The sequence below is a fragment of the Ruditapes philippinarum genome, unplaced genomic scaffold, assembly GCF_026571515.1.
Source record: "Ruditapes philippinarum isolate M1 unplaced genomic scaffold, ASM2657151v2 ctg1068_1_1_1_1, whole genome shotgun sequence".
NCBI lineage: Eukaryota > Metazoa > Mollusca > Bivalvia > Venerida > Veneridae > Ruditapes > Ruditapes philippinarum.
In genome coordinates, this window is record NW_026864182.1 from 311,703 (window position 1) to 325,778 (window position 14,076).

Genomic DNA, 14,076 nt, shown 5'->3' on the forward strand with positions numbered 1-14,076 from the left:
GAACATTTGAGCCAAGTTTGAAGAAAATCCTTCAATATGTGTTGGACTTACAGAGCGGACACGACATATTAAGTAATATTTGATTGTTTGATATTTGACCTTCAATTGTGACCTTGACCTTGAGCTGACACATGGGTAACATGGGTTCTGCACATCCCCTTGTTGAGGTGAACATTTGAGCTAAGTTTAAAGAAAATCCTTCAATTGGTATAGGAGTTATAAAGCGGACACAAAAATGGAGACGGACCGACCAACCACCGCTACAAAGCGAATCCATAATAGCCCCACAGTATGTGACTGTATGTGTACGTTGACATTTCTGTAAGTTTATCAAGTTATAAATATAAATAAATACAAAAAAAATGACAGCAGGAAACCAGTTCTTTTTTCATTAAAACATACTTTTACATACTTTAAGACCTGAAATTTTACTAAGAACTGACATGCATATCATTTATTAAGTTTTCATCAACATTTTTACACAATAGTGTGAGGTTGTTGTCATCGGCAATTCGCAAATATTGTTTGAATGTTCTCATAAAATACAAAACGTTAGACAAAACTGAAAGCATCTGAACTGCCGCAGTCGGTAGGCTATGTTGCATAATTCAAATCATCTGGACAGAAAAATAATCACTAAAAAACTTACCTTAACCGAGCTATTTTGGCAGTGTACGTTCACTTTTGTTGTCACATGATAAAAGTTGCTTACCCACGGTGATTTTAAAAGCAAGACATTACCGTATGTATATTTTATCCATATTGCCACTTTTTCATGAAATTTCATAAACTTAACTTTTAAAGATTTTCAAATAATAATAGGATACAGACTTATTGAGACAAGATTTTGGACAGATCGTCCAGTATCAACACCAAAAAGGGACTAACTTAAAAATATTACTTAACTTTGATAACATATCTTAAAGTGACATTATGCCCATCCAAGGGTATATAATGAGTAAATGGGTGAATATAAAATAAGTTTTCATTTTGCCATAATTCCTTTTTATTTAATAATTAAGTTTGCATAAACAATAAATAACGCAGAGATCCCAACGAAATTGCTGTAAATATCCATTAGAATTTACATGTAACACTTAGTTTATAAAAAGAGTGGGGCAGTCTTTTTAGATTTTAGGCAGATTTATAATTTTATTCAAAACATTTTCCAATAACAACTGTTGGTCAAACACTATTTTGTCAGTTAATCTTTTGAAATATAAAGTCAATTCAGCTCAATTTGACTATGAAAATATGAGCATAATGTCACTTTAACATTCCTAAAAAATAAGTTTATATAAGCACAAGAACAGTAATATGTGATAACATATCCTGACCAAACTATGAGTAGATAAAAGAAAACAAAGAAGGGGAAAAACTTGTTTATCTTCTATGAAAACTTTATTTCCCAAAACGATATAAGTGAAAGAAAAATAGACATTAAGAAATTCTTAACAGGGGGTATAAATAACAAAATTTTAGCACTGTCTATATAAATAACATACAAATTGTATAGTATATATTTTCAATGCAATATTTCAAGCACAATTCTTTATCTAAATAGTCATGGTCAAAAAAACTTTATAAATTCATAAATAATAAAATAAAAAGAGAGCATATGTTAAATTGCAGAACATAAAAAATTACTGTGTAAAACCATTAGCACTCTAAACTACAAACCCACAATAACATTTGGCACATATTATTTCAGCTTGATATTTAACACTTCAACGTATAGCCACTTTTTATTTACACTAGATTTTTATTTTGCCGGAGTACTTTCATTTTCGGGACAATACAAATGAACCGCGTCAAAACCAACGTTATACATTTGCGACCAGCATGGATCCAGACCAGCATGTGCATCCAAGTAGTCTAATCAGGATCGCTGTTCGCTTACCAACCCTATTTCAAGTAGAGAAACTGATAGCAAACAGCATGGCTCCTGATCAGACTACGCGGATGCGCAGGCTGGTCTCGATCCATGATGGTCACAAATGCATAACGTTGGTTTTGTCGTCACGAGGCTTAAATTTTTTTGTTTTCAAGAATATGGCTATATAAAATATATAATGACTTTGAAATGAAGTCTTCGTTGTTAACCTTAATGATTCTGATATGAAGTGTTCATTACCTTAATGATTTTGAAATGAAGTGGTAATTGTAACATATACCTTAATGACTTGGCAATGAAGTTTTAGTTGCAAATCTTAATGACTTTGCAAAGAAGAGTATGTTGTTAGAGTAACCTTAATGACTTTGAAATGAAGTGTTTGTTGTTAACCTTAATAACTTTGATATGAAGTGTTCGTTGTTAACCTTAATGACTTTGAAATGAAGTGTTCCTTGTTATACTTAATGACTTTGAAATGAAGTGTTCGTTGATTACCTTAATGACTTTGAAATGAAGTGTTTGTTGTTAACCTTAATGACTTTGAAATGAATTGTTCGTTGATAACCTTAATGACTTTGATATGAAGTGTTCATTGATAACCTTAATGACTTTGATATGAAGTGTTCGTTGTTAACCTTAATGACTTTGAAATGAAGTGTTTGTTGATAACCTTAATGACTTTGAAATGAAGTGTTCATTGAAAACCTTAAAGACTTTGAAATGAAGTGTTCCTTGTTAACCTAAATGACTTTGAAATGAAGTGTTCATTGTTAACCTTAATGACTTTGATATGAAGTTTTCTTTGATAACCTTAATGACTTTGAAATGAAGTGTTTGTTGTGAACCTTAATGACTTTGAAATGAAGTGTTCGTTGTTAACCCTAATGACTTTGAAATGAAGTGTTCGTTGATAACCTTAATGACTTTGAAATGAAGTGTTCGTTGACAACCTTAATGACTTTGAAATGAAGTGTTCTTTGTTAACCTTATTGACTTGGAAATGAAGTGTTTGTTGTTAACCTTAATGACTTTGAAATGAAGTGTTCGTGGTTAACCCTAATGACTTTGAAATGAAGTGTTCGTTGATAACCTTAATGACTTTGAAATGAAGTGTTCGTTGACAACCTTAATGACTTTGAAATGAAGTGTTCGTTGTTAACCTTATTGACTTTGAAATGAAGTGTTTGTTGTTAACCTTAATGACTTTGAAATTAAGTGTTTGTTGTTAACCTTTATGATTCTGAAATGAGGTGTTTTTGTAAATCTTAATGTCTGCAATGAAGTATGCTTTGTTAACCTCATTGACTTTGCAATGAAGTGTTCGTTGTTACCATCACTGTAAATGTTGTATGTAAAATAAAATTTGTTTTAATGACATATCTTTCACTTGCCACATTTAAACCAATCATGTTGCCTGATCACTGAAAATACACTGATTAATATAAATGCACCAACCATGGAAAAATGCCAATATAAAATGCTCTGACCACTATACAAGCACTGACTAATATAAATTCACTGAGAACTACAAATCCACTGGCCAATATAAATGTAGCAACCATTTTAAAAGCACTGACTAATATAAATTCAAAGACAAGTATAGTAAATGCACTGATCAATTTATTATCCATTAACCATTGCAATGACTATCGTAAAATTACAAACCACTGACCAACCTTTGTTAATGTATGTTGTATGCATTTCTATAGAAAAAATTAAATGACTTATTCAAATTGACTTACAAATAACAGCTAGGATTCCCCCCCCCACCCCTGAAAAAAAAACAAAAACTAAAATAAATTTGATAATATGAAAAACATAATTATAACAAAGAAAACAACTATATATATATCGAAGATTTAAATCCATTTTACATTAACATGCAATTGACATTATTTTTTTATTGATTGCACTTCATTGTATTTAAAATAATTATGTAATTAAATTGACAGTGTCCCACTATTTTTTTTAGTTTGATTTTAAAGCAACATGCCTCAAGATTCATGCTAATTTTGATGAATATTTTGAAAATGTGTCTAAAATTAAAATATTTATTCAGAAATGATCAAAAGTAATTTCCACATCACAAACAGCACTCACAGTCTATGTAAAGTACTAAAAGAGGTCAAAATATACAAAAATTACTATCATAGTCAAATACTAGAAATATGGTGATAAATACTGCAAATCAGTCTTTAATTGCACAATACATTATTTGAATCTGGAATCTTTAAAAGTTTCCTAAAACTTTATTACAGTTTTGATTGTTTGAAGTTTGATTTTCTTGAATTATTTTGGCTCATCTGGAACCATGCAGCTTTAACATTTAACAAAAATATATATCTCTAAAATGTCAGCTTGATTCTTTTTCAGTTATGTCAAATAACCTTACAGATTGCACTAATCATTTTTTCAATGCATTAAAATATATTCATTATATTTATCCAATATTTTAACATGATACTGCTGCATTACATATATATATAAACCAACAAAAATATCAGCAGTTTGATAACATAAATATAACGAGGAAAAAGGCCTCCTTGAACACATACATGACCTTTAATAACCTATCTCCTAGAAAAAACAACATACAATTATTGGCAAGTTTAGCATTAAAATAAATAACCTTGAAATTCATAATCTTAAGATTTGCACTTATAAATCTTATACGTCTTATTGCACAGTTTTAATTGCGTAATCAAATCAATAAACACCTCTGAATAAAGACAGAAATCTGTTCTGAAATCTCTAAGTAATGTTCTCTACATTTAAAGCCCTAGCACATTTCTATTCTGGAAGCCTTATAGTTAAAAAATATACATCAAAAATAATATTTGTTGCATTGTCATTATAAAAGGATATAGGTTTCTTAAGTTACCTAACTTTGAGTTATCTAACTTGTCATAAAATGTAAAACAGAACTAAAAATAAGAATATTGGTGATATTGATGATCTCTCCATAATGCTACTTTATAGCACTGCAAAATAATGAGAAAAATAAGACAAAAATCAGTTTCTGTCAGTGATCTTCACTCCAAGATAGTTACATACAAAGACCTAAGATATCAGTCAATATCATAGTGTGTTCTGAACAGCATGGATCCTGATCAGACTGCATGGATGCGCAGGCTTGTCTGGATCCATGCTGGCCGCAAACGCACTATGTTTGTTTTGTCATGACACGGCTCATATTAAGTTTCTATAGGTACTTTAAGTGTAACGTACAGACAGAAAAGAACAAAATAATATCAACAGGAACTATTAAAATACATAGTCATAAAAAATCATTTTGTTGTATCCATTTACAAGTATACAAAATGCAAAATGTTTCCTACCTTATAAAATGCAGGCACCAAAAAAAATATTCTTGATGTTAAAGTTAAAAAACAAAATAAAAAAAAAACAAAAAAACAATAGAATTCTTTGACAAACTTACAACTCTATTTTTTCATATCTTCACATGATGCAGTTTGAACAAATATGGTAGATACATAGATAAGCTTAGCATAAAATAGATTTTTGTAAAAAAATATAATAAAACAAAGAAAACAACTTGAAATATTAATTTTATACAAAATGGATAAATAATTGCTGCAAAATCTGACGTCAAATATGTAAAATCTTGTAATGGCACTGATTTTTCATTATCACAAATGCTTTTTTTATATAATTTATATAGAGAATTAACCATTAAATTACTTGACATGATAGATATTGTATATATCATAAAATCTCAACTTATTACCTTAATTAATAGTAACTTTAACAACATATGAAACTTCATACCACCCTGTTGTATTTTTTCCTGTAAAATTAACTCAAAAGCTATGGAAACTAAAACATCACTTAATATAATCAGCAAAACAATCACACAGCGATTCCCCATTTGCTTAAAACAAGAATATCTAAAAAAAACATCATGCTTTTATATTAAATATGATTTTTTTGTTATTTGCTTTAATAACATACATAATATAGAATATATCATAAACTTTGACATTTAACATAAATTCAGCATTTTTTGTTTGTTTGTTTTGGGTTTTACGTCACACCAACACAGTATAGGTCATATCCCGACGTTCCAGCTTTACTGGTGGAGGAAGACCTCAGGTGCCCTTCCGCGCATTATTTCAGGCACGTACGGGCACCTGAGTAGAACCACAGGCGTTCAGTAAGCTAGCTGGATAGCTTACTCACATGAAAGAATCCAAAGTCCCCGTAGGGATTCAAACCCACAGTGGTGAGGGGCAAGTGATTTGAAGTCAACAACCTTAACCACTAGGCCACGGTCCAATCTGCTGGCTAACTGACCATAACATCCTATATATTATCATGGACTGCTTTAAAAATAGAGATCATAGAATACATTCAGGCATATCTGCAAATGAATGATAATACTAGAAATGTGTCATCATGCCACGGATGCCCCCGCATGCAGCCAAAATTTCAGATGGTGCATTAATTATTTTTTTCATTTTAAGTTCAAAGCCCTTAAAACTTTTCAATGTTAACACAAACCATTTCCATACAATGTTCAAGGCACTGAAATTATTCAGTCTTAACCTTTTAGAAATAGCATATAACATATTAGTAGCCAAAATAATGGCTAAAAGAATGAGTGGTGAAACTGAAAGTTCAAAATTTTTCCAACATTCAGGAAAAAGTTTGTCTAAAATCATTGAACCATGACCAAATTCAAACTTAAACTGCTTATTCCTAAGATGTATCTATATTATTTTCAAAGTGAAAGGGACATAACTCTGCCAAAAAATCATCAAACCATGACAAAATTCCAACTTGACCTGCCCATTCCTTTGACAAATCCATATGTCAAATTAAAGTTGAATATGTAACACTGTTGTGTAGATAATGAACAGAAACTGTAAATTTCATATTATTTTCAAAGTGAAAGGAGCATTACTCTGCCAAAAATCATTGAACCATGACCAAATTCGAACTTGGCCTGGGCATTCCAAAAACATATCCATATGTCAAATTTGAGTTGAATGTGTTGTACCGGTGGGGAGATAATAAACGGAAACTGAAAATTCTTACTACTTTCAAAGTGAAAGGGGCATAACTCTGCCAAAAATCATTGAACCATGACTAAATTCGAACTTGGCCTGGGCATTCCAAAATCATATCCATATGTCAAATTTAAGTTGAATGTGTTGTACCGTTGGGGAGATAATAAACGGAAACTGAAAATTCTTACTACTTTCAAAGTGAAAGGGGCATAACTCTGCCAAAAATCATTGAACCATGACAAAATTTGAACTTGACCTGCGCATTCCTTTGACGCATCCATATGTCACGTTTGAGTTGAATGTGTTGTACCTTGAGGGATATAATGAACGGAAACTGAAAATTTCATATTATTTTCAAAGTATCAGGGGCATAACTCTGCCAAAAATCATCGAACCACGACCAAATTCAAACTTGACCTGTATTTTCTCATGACATATCAATATGTCAAGTTTGAGTTGATTGTGTTGTATCGTTGGGGAGATAATGAACGGAAACTGAAAATTTCATATTATTTTCAAAGTAAAAGGGGCATAACTCTGCCAAAAATCATCGAACCATGACCAAATTCAAACTTGACCTGTATTTTCTCATGACATATCAATATGTCAAGTTTGAGTTGATTGTGTTGTATCGTTGGGGAGATAATGAACGGAAACTGAAAATTTCATATTATTTTCAAAGTAAAAGGGGCATAACTCTGCCAAAAATCATCGAACCATGACCAAATTCAAACTTGACCTGTATTTTTCATGACATATCAATATGTCAAGTTTGAGTTGATTGTGTGTTGTACCGTTGGGAGATAATGAATGGAAACTGAAAATTTCATATTATTTTCAAAGTAAAGGGGCATAAACTCTGCCAAAAATCATCGAACCATAACCAAATTCGAACTTGACCTGTATTTTCTCATGACATATCCATATGTCAAGTTGGAGTTTGAATGTGTCCAACCGTTCTTAAGATAATGAACGGAAACTGAAATTTCATATTATTTTCAAAGTAAAAGGGCATAACTCTGCCAAAAATCATCGAACCATGACCAAATTCGAACTTGACCTGTATTTTTGTCATGACATATCCATATGTCAAATTTGAGTTGAATGTGTGCCCCAACCGTTCTGAAGATAATGAACGTAAACTGATGATGACGGAATGACAGAAGGATGGAAGGACGGAATGACGGAACAGGGTAACACTATATGCCCCGGCCATTACATGGTGGGGGCATAAAAATGGTCAAAGAACAGAAAAGGCCGGGTTGCATATGTATACAAAATATCATGAGGCTGTGATGTTACTTAAATTTTCTACCACTAAATGACCATTGATGTTGAAAAATTTAACTTAGTTGGTAAACCGGTAAAGAAAGAGCATCAGACCTGAAATGGAATCCCACAATATGGGACCACATGTTAATGCTGTGAACCACATATCAAGAGGCTGTGGGTAAGTAGTTGCTGAGAAAACTGTAACGAAAATTTCCTACTATCTTTGATCATTTAATTATGTCAAAATTTAACTAAGTCGGCAAACAAGAAAGTGGATGAGCAACAGACTTTTGAAATCGAATCCCACAGTATGGGACCACGTGATTAATGCTGGTATACCAAATATCAAAAGGCTGTGATAAGAAGTTGCTATGTAAACTGTTACGAAAAATTTCCAACCATTAATGTCAAAATTTAACTAAATTGGAAAACAGGAAGTGGATGAGCGACAGACCTGAAATCGAATCCCACGAATATGAGACCATGTGTTAATGCTGTATACCAAATATCAAAAGGCTGTGATAAGTAGTTGCCAAGAAAACTGTTACGAAAATTTCCTACTATTGACCATTAATGTCAAAATTTAACTAAGTCAGCAAACAGGAAGCGGATGAGAGACAGACCTGAAATCAAATCCCACAGTATGGGACCATGTGTTGATGCTGAATACCAAATATCAAAAGGCTGTGATAAGAAGTTGCCAAGAAAACGGTTACGAAAATTTCCTACCATTGACCATTAATGTCAAAATTTAACTAAGTCAGCAAACAGGAAGCGGATGAGAGACAGACCTGAAATCGAATCCCACAGTATGGGAACATATGTTAATGCTATGTGCCCAATATCAAGAGGCTGTGATAAGTAGTTGCTGAGAAAACTGCTACGAAAATTTCCTACCATTGACCATTAATGTTGAAAATTTAACTAAGTCGGCAAACAGGACTTGGATGAGCGACAGACCTGACATTGAATCCCACAGTATGGGACCGTGTGTTGATGCTGTATACCAAATATCAAAAGGCTGTGATAAGTAGTTGCCAAGAAAACTGTTACGAAAATTTCCTACCATTGACCATTAATGTTGCAAATTTAACTGAGTCAGAAAATAGGAAGTAGATGAGCGACAGACCTGAAATCGAATCCCACAGTATGGGACCATGTGTTGATGGTGTATACCAAATTTCAAAAGGCTGTGATAAGTAGTTGCCAAGAAAACTGTTACGAAAATTTCTTACTATTGACCATTAATGTTGAAAATTAAAACTAAGTCGGCAAACAGGAAGTAGACGAGCGACAGACCTGAAATCGGATCCCACTGTATGGGACCATGTGTTGATGGTGTATACCAAATATCAAAAGGCTGTGATAAGTAGTTGCTGAGAAAACTGTTACGAAAGTTTTTTCCCCGCCCGCCCGGACGCCTGCCCGCCCGCCGCCCAACATTCACCATACTATAACCCGGGTTTGCACCAGTGCAACCCGGCCAAAAATATATAAATTAACATTTAAACAATACAGTACATTGAATAAAAGTAAAATATCATGAAGACAGGAATACCCCAAAGAGCTTAATACTTATTACTTACAGAGTTTAATTCATTATTTTTATTTTAAACATTATTTGTTCAAGTCCCTTTGTGTAGGAAGTGTATCTTTTGATATATTACTTTTAGTTTAAACATTTAAATAATTAAGGTCCCTTTGTGAAGGAAGAGTGACAGGGCTTGCACCTCTGATCCCTGGGTTAAGCCACTCACATTTTCATCACTAATCAACCCCTACCCTATTATGTTTAGAGTGATTTAACTAAAGGGTATCTAAAGGAGATCTAAACACCTACACCCATCTATTCTTTTGTTTTTCATTTCTCATTAATGATCCTTTATGTTGTAATTTAGGTTGTTTAACTGAAATTTTATATATGTATATAATGATGCTTATAAATCAATTTTCACACATCGAAGAATATGTAAAATATGTACTGCAAATATTTGTGCACATTATATGTAATCATTAAAATACAGTATATGCATTCATTTCTTATCATAGACTTTAAAAAAATTCTAATAACCTCCCTTTATTTACATGAAATGTTAAATTTTGTAATATCTTTACAAAAAATGCTTTTTGGAACCTACAATATTGATAAATCTTAATTTGAGCATCATATTTATGATATAAATCCATAGAAAAATTGGGTTATGGGATCTTTAAACATGACATGCAAAAATCTTAACATACCTAAGGATTAAAAGTAAGTGTATAAACATTATAATTACAATATTACTACTCTTTTAATACAATCATTTCACATTGTCAGATGTAAGACCATTGTGTGTTTACTTAAATCACATATCAATCATTTCATGGTTAATCAATCTATAAACATATTGCATATATTTTCTAAATGAGCAATATTTCTTCATGTGGAACAATACCATAAAGGATTTAGTCAATTAACATAATTTTCATAACTTAGATGACATAACTGATGTAGTCATAACAACATAACTAATGCAGTCATAATAACATAATTTTCATAATAACATAATTGATGTATTCACAATATTATAACATAATTGTCATAATAACATCACTGGTGTATTCACATTAATTTAATTCTAACAACATAAATGATGTAGCCATATTAACATAATAACATAATTGATGTAGTCATAATAACATTACTGATGTAGTTATAATAACATTGTAGTCGTAACACATTTTTTTTTTTACTCAAACAGATTAAAAAGATACCCTATTGTTCATAATTTTCTATTTAAGTGCTACATATATTTATTTAAGCACTATATGGAAAAATCTGCAAAGATTATTAAGAAATGTGTCACAACGTTTTTTGGGTCATTTTTGCTCATAAAAATGATTTTTCAAGAAAAAGAAAAGCGGGTCGAGAACACAAATTATTTGTAAAGTCCTATATAAAATGGTTATGCAAATCTCTGAAAAATATTTCCAGTCATGTCATTTCAAAAAGCCTCTGTAGAGTTCCTTTAACAAAGCGCAAATTTTATGGTAAAATCAGTAATTTTGTGAGGTGTTATATTTCATTAGTTTCGGAACTGAAGATTTTTGTGGAAAAAAAAATTAACACTTAGTATTATATCAAATTTTAGACAACTGAAAGTAGAAATTCATGTATATTTAGTATAACCTTTGATTTTGGAAAATTCTGATATCTGATTTAACGGTATGCCTTTAAATAGAATGTAATTCAGGCATTGTCATGGAAGAAAAAATGTTTGATAATAACTATCTAAATCATGCTATATATAAAAATAAATAAATTATATAAAATACAAATAAAAACTAAAAGTAAACAAGCATTTGATAGTATTGCGGGCAATACAGTAGTCCCCTACCGGTCCCTCAAAAAGTTCTTTAATTGTCATACACTCCTGTGTATTGCCATTTATAATGAATTTGAGGATGAAGTCTGTATTTGAAAATATCGACCACAAAACATAATAAAATAAGTTTGTCTATATCACAGTAATGTGTTAAGTTTCCATGCTTAGTAAGGAAATTATGTTTATACAACCTTGTCATATTATTACGATGTGGGATTTTAAAGTAAATCCTATAAGGATTAAAGAAGTTGGAGTGAAAATACCAGTTTCTCGAAAAAAATCTAAGTTCAAGGGGGACATAATTCTGGAAATAGTCTTGCTAGAGTATTTAACCTTCTCAAAAATGTCGAGTGATAATAAGAAACATATATATGAAGTTTGAAGTAGATACATTAGGAAATAAAGAAGTTATTTTAAAAAAGACAACATTTTTTCCCCTAAAAAATCTAAGTTCAAGGGAGGTAATACTGATATTTTTTGTGCTAGAGTTATAAAACCTTGTCACATATGATGTGGTTGATGACCAGAACTTATATTTAAAGTTTGAAGTAAACACCTTAAGAAATAAAGAACATATAGTGAAAAAGCTGAAAAATTTAAATCAGAAATCTTGAAATTCAGGCTATTTGTTGCCATAGCAACCAGAATTTTCAACATAGGAAGAAAAGAAAAAGATGTGCATAATCTCCAGACTCCCATCTACCCATATTTCAAGTTTCATAAAAATATTTTCAGTACTTTTTGAGTTATCACTGGATCCAGTTTATGTGTTAAATTTGCCATATTTTCAGACTATTTGTTGCCATAGCAACCAGAATTTTCAACATAGGAAGAAAAAAAAAAGACGTGCATAATCTCCATACTGCCATCTATCCATATATCAAGTTTCATAAAAATATTTTCAGTACTTTTTGCGTTATCGCAGGATCCAGTTTTGTGGACGGACGGACTGACGGACTGACAGACAGACGGACAGACAGACAGACGGACAGAGGGTAAACCTAAAGTCCCCTCCGGTTAAACCGGTAGGGTACTAAAAAACTAATTATGTTTCTTGTGATAAATTTACTTAACTATAACCCTAATACTACACTGAATATTGATAATAAATCAATTTGTCTCCTTGGTGCAAAAATATGGTTAGTTATAAAAGAGAAAAAATACCCACCATTTAATAACAAAATTCTAATAACATAAGAAATTTTTTAATAAAAACCCCACAAATTAAATAAGCAATAATAATGAAAAAATTTAAAAATGAAAAAAAAAACACCACCAAATTAATTAAATAAAACCAGAAAGTTGGAAAATGAAAAAAAAATCCTGGATTTTCTTTTTTTATAGTTAAGAAGAAGAATATCTAAGTGAGTTGGAAAATCTTAAAATTAGAAAACAATCCATAAAATGTTTACTCACAATAATAGCATTATCTCATTTTCAGTAGACTTTGGCAAAACCTGGTTTCCATTTTTTTTCAGAAAATTAGAAGTCCTCCTACACGCCCCCCCCCCCCAAAAAAGCAATAACAAAAAAAAAAAACAACAAAAAAAACCCAAACAAACAAACAAAACACTATCAGCAAAGAATAATCATGGACTGTCAATCATAGACAATTTCTATACATTTTCTCCCAAAGAGCTTGACACTCAATAAAGAAAAAATTGTAGCAAGGCGGAACAAAACATCTATAAATATACATAAAAGAAAAAAATATATCAATATGCATAAAAGAATAAAGTAGAATAAAGTACACAAAATAACCTTGGATAGCTACAAAACCCATCATAGATTTTTTAATAAACATATCTTTCTTGAATATTTTTGGATTTCCTTTTAGATAATTACTGGACAATAAAATAGCAACAGGTTTAAAACAAGATATATTAAGGACAGCACTTCTAACAAATATCTTTGGTATCAATGTAAATTATAAGCGGGATATTACGACCCTTTAATTGCTCACCTGCCTGAAAATTGTTACTAATTATTAGTTTTATTTTATGGTCAACATGGTTAACTTGATTTTTCTTTTGACCAGATTACCTGCATTTTGACCCTGGATGATCCACATTCAAACAAGTCAAGTCAAAGATATCAGCAAAGAAAATGTTTTCACATTTCATATGGTGACATTCAAACTAGAACTACAACATTTAGAGTTGCAATAAGCAAAATATTTGCCCTGAGCTTTTTTAAGCGCATTAGATTATTATATTCATCTTCCCAAGACCTTTTTCTCTTTAATAAAGAACTTGACATATATTTCATAAATATAGATAGTTTGAGCAAGTTTCATTAAAATTTGATCAATTTACTTTTTCTTCAAACAGACAAGCTAAAAATGTGATCTATAGAGTGTAAACAAGGCTATCTTGTGATTTCATTGGGAAACCCAAAATGACTTGCATTAAAACTGCATCTTAAAATCATCAAGCCAGATATTTGACCTATAAACCTCCTTTAACCCTAGATGACCTATGTCCAAACTTGAACTAATATCAATAGAACAAAA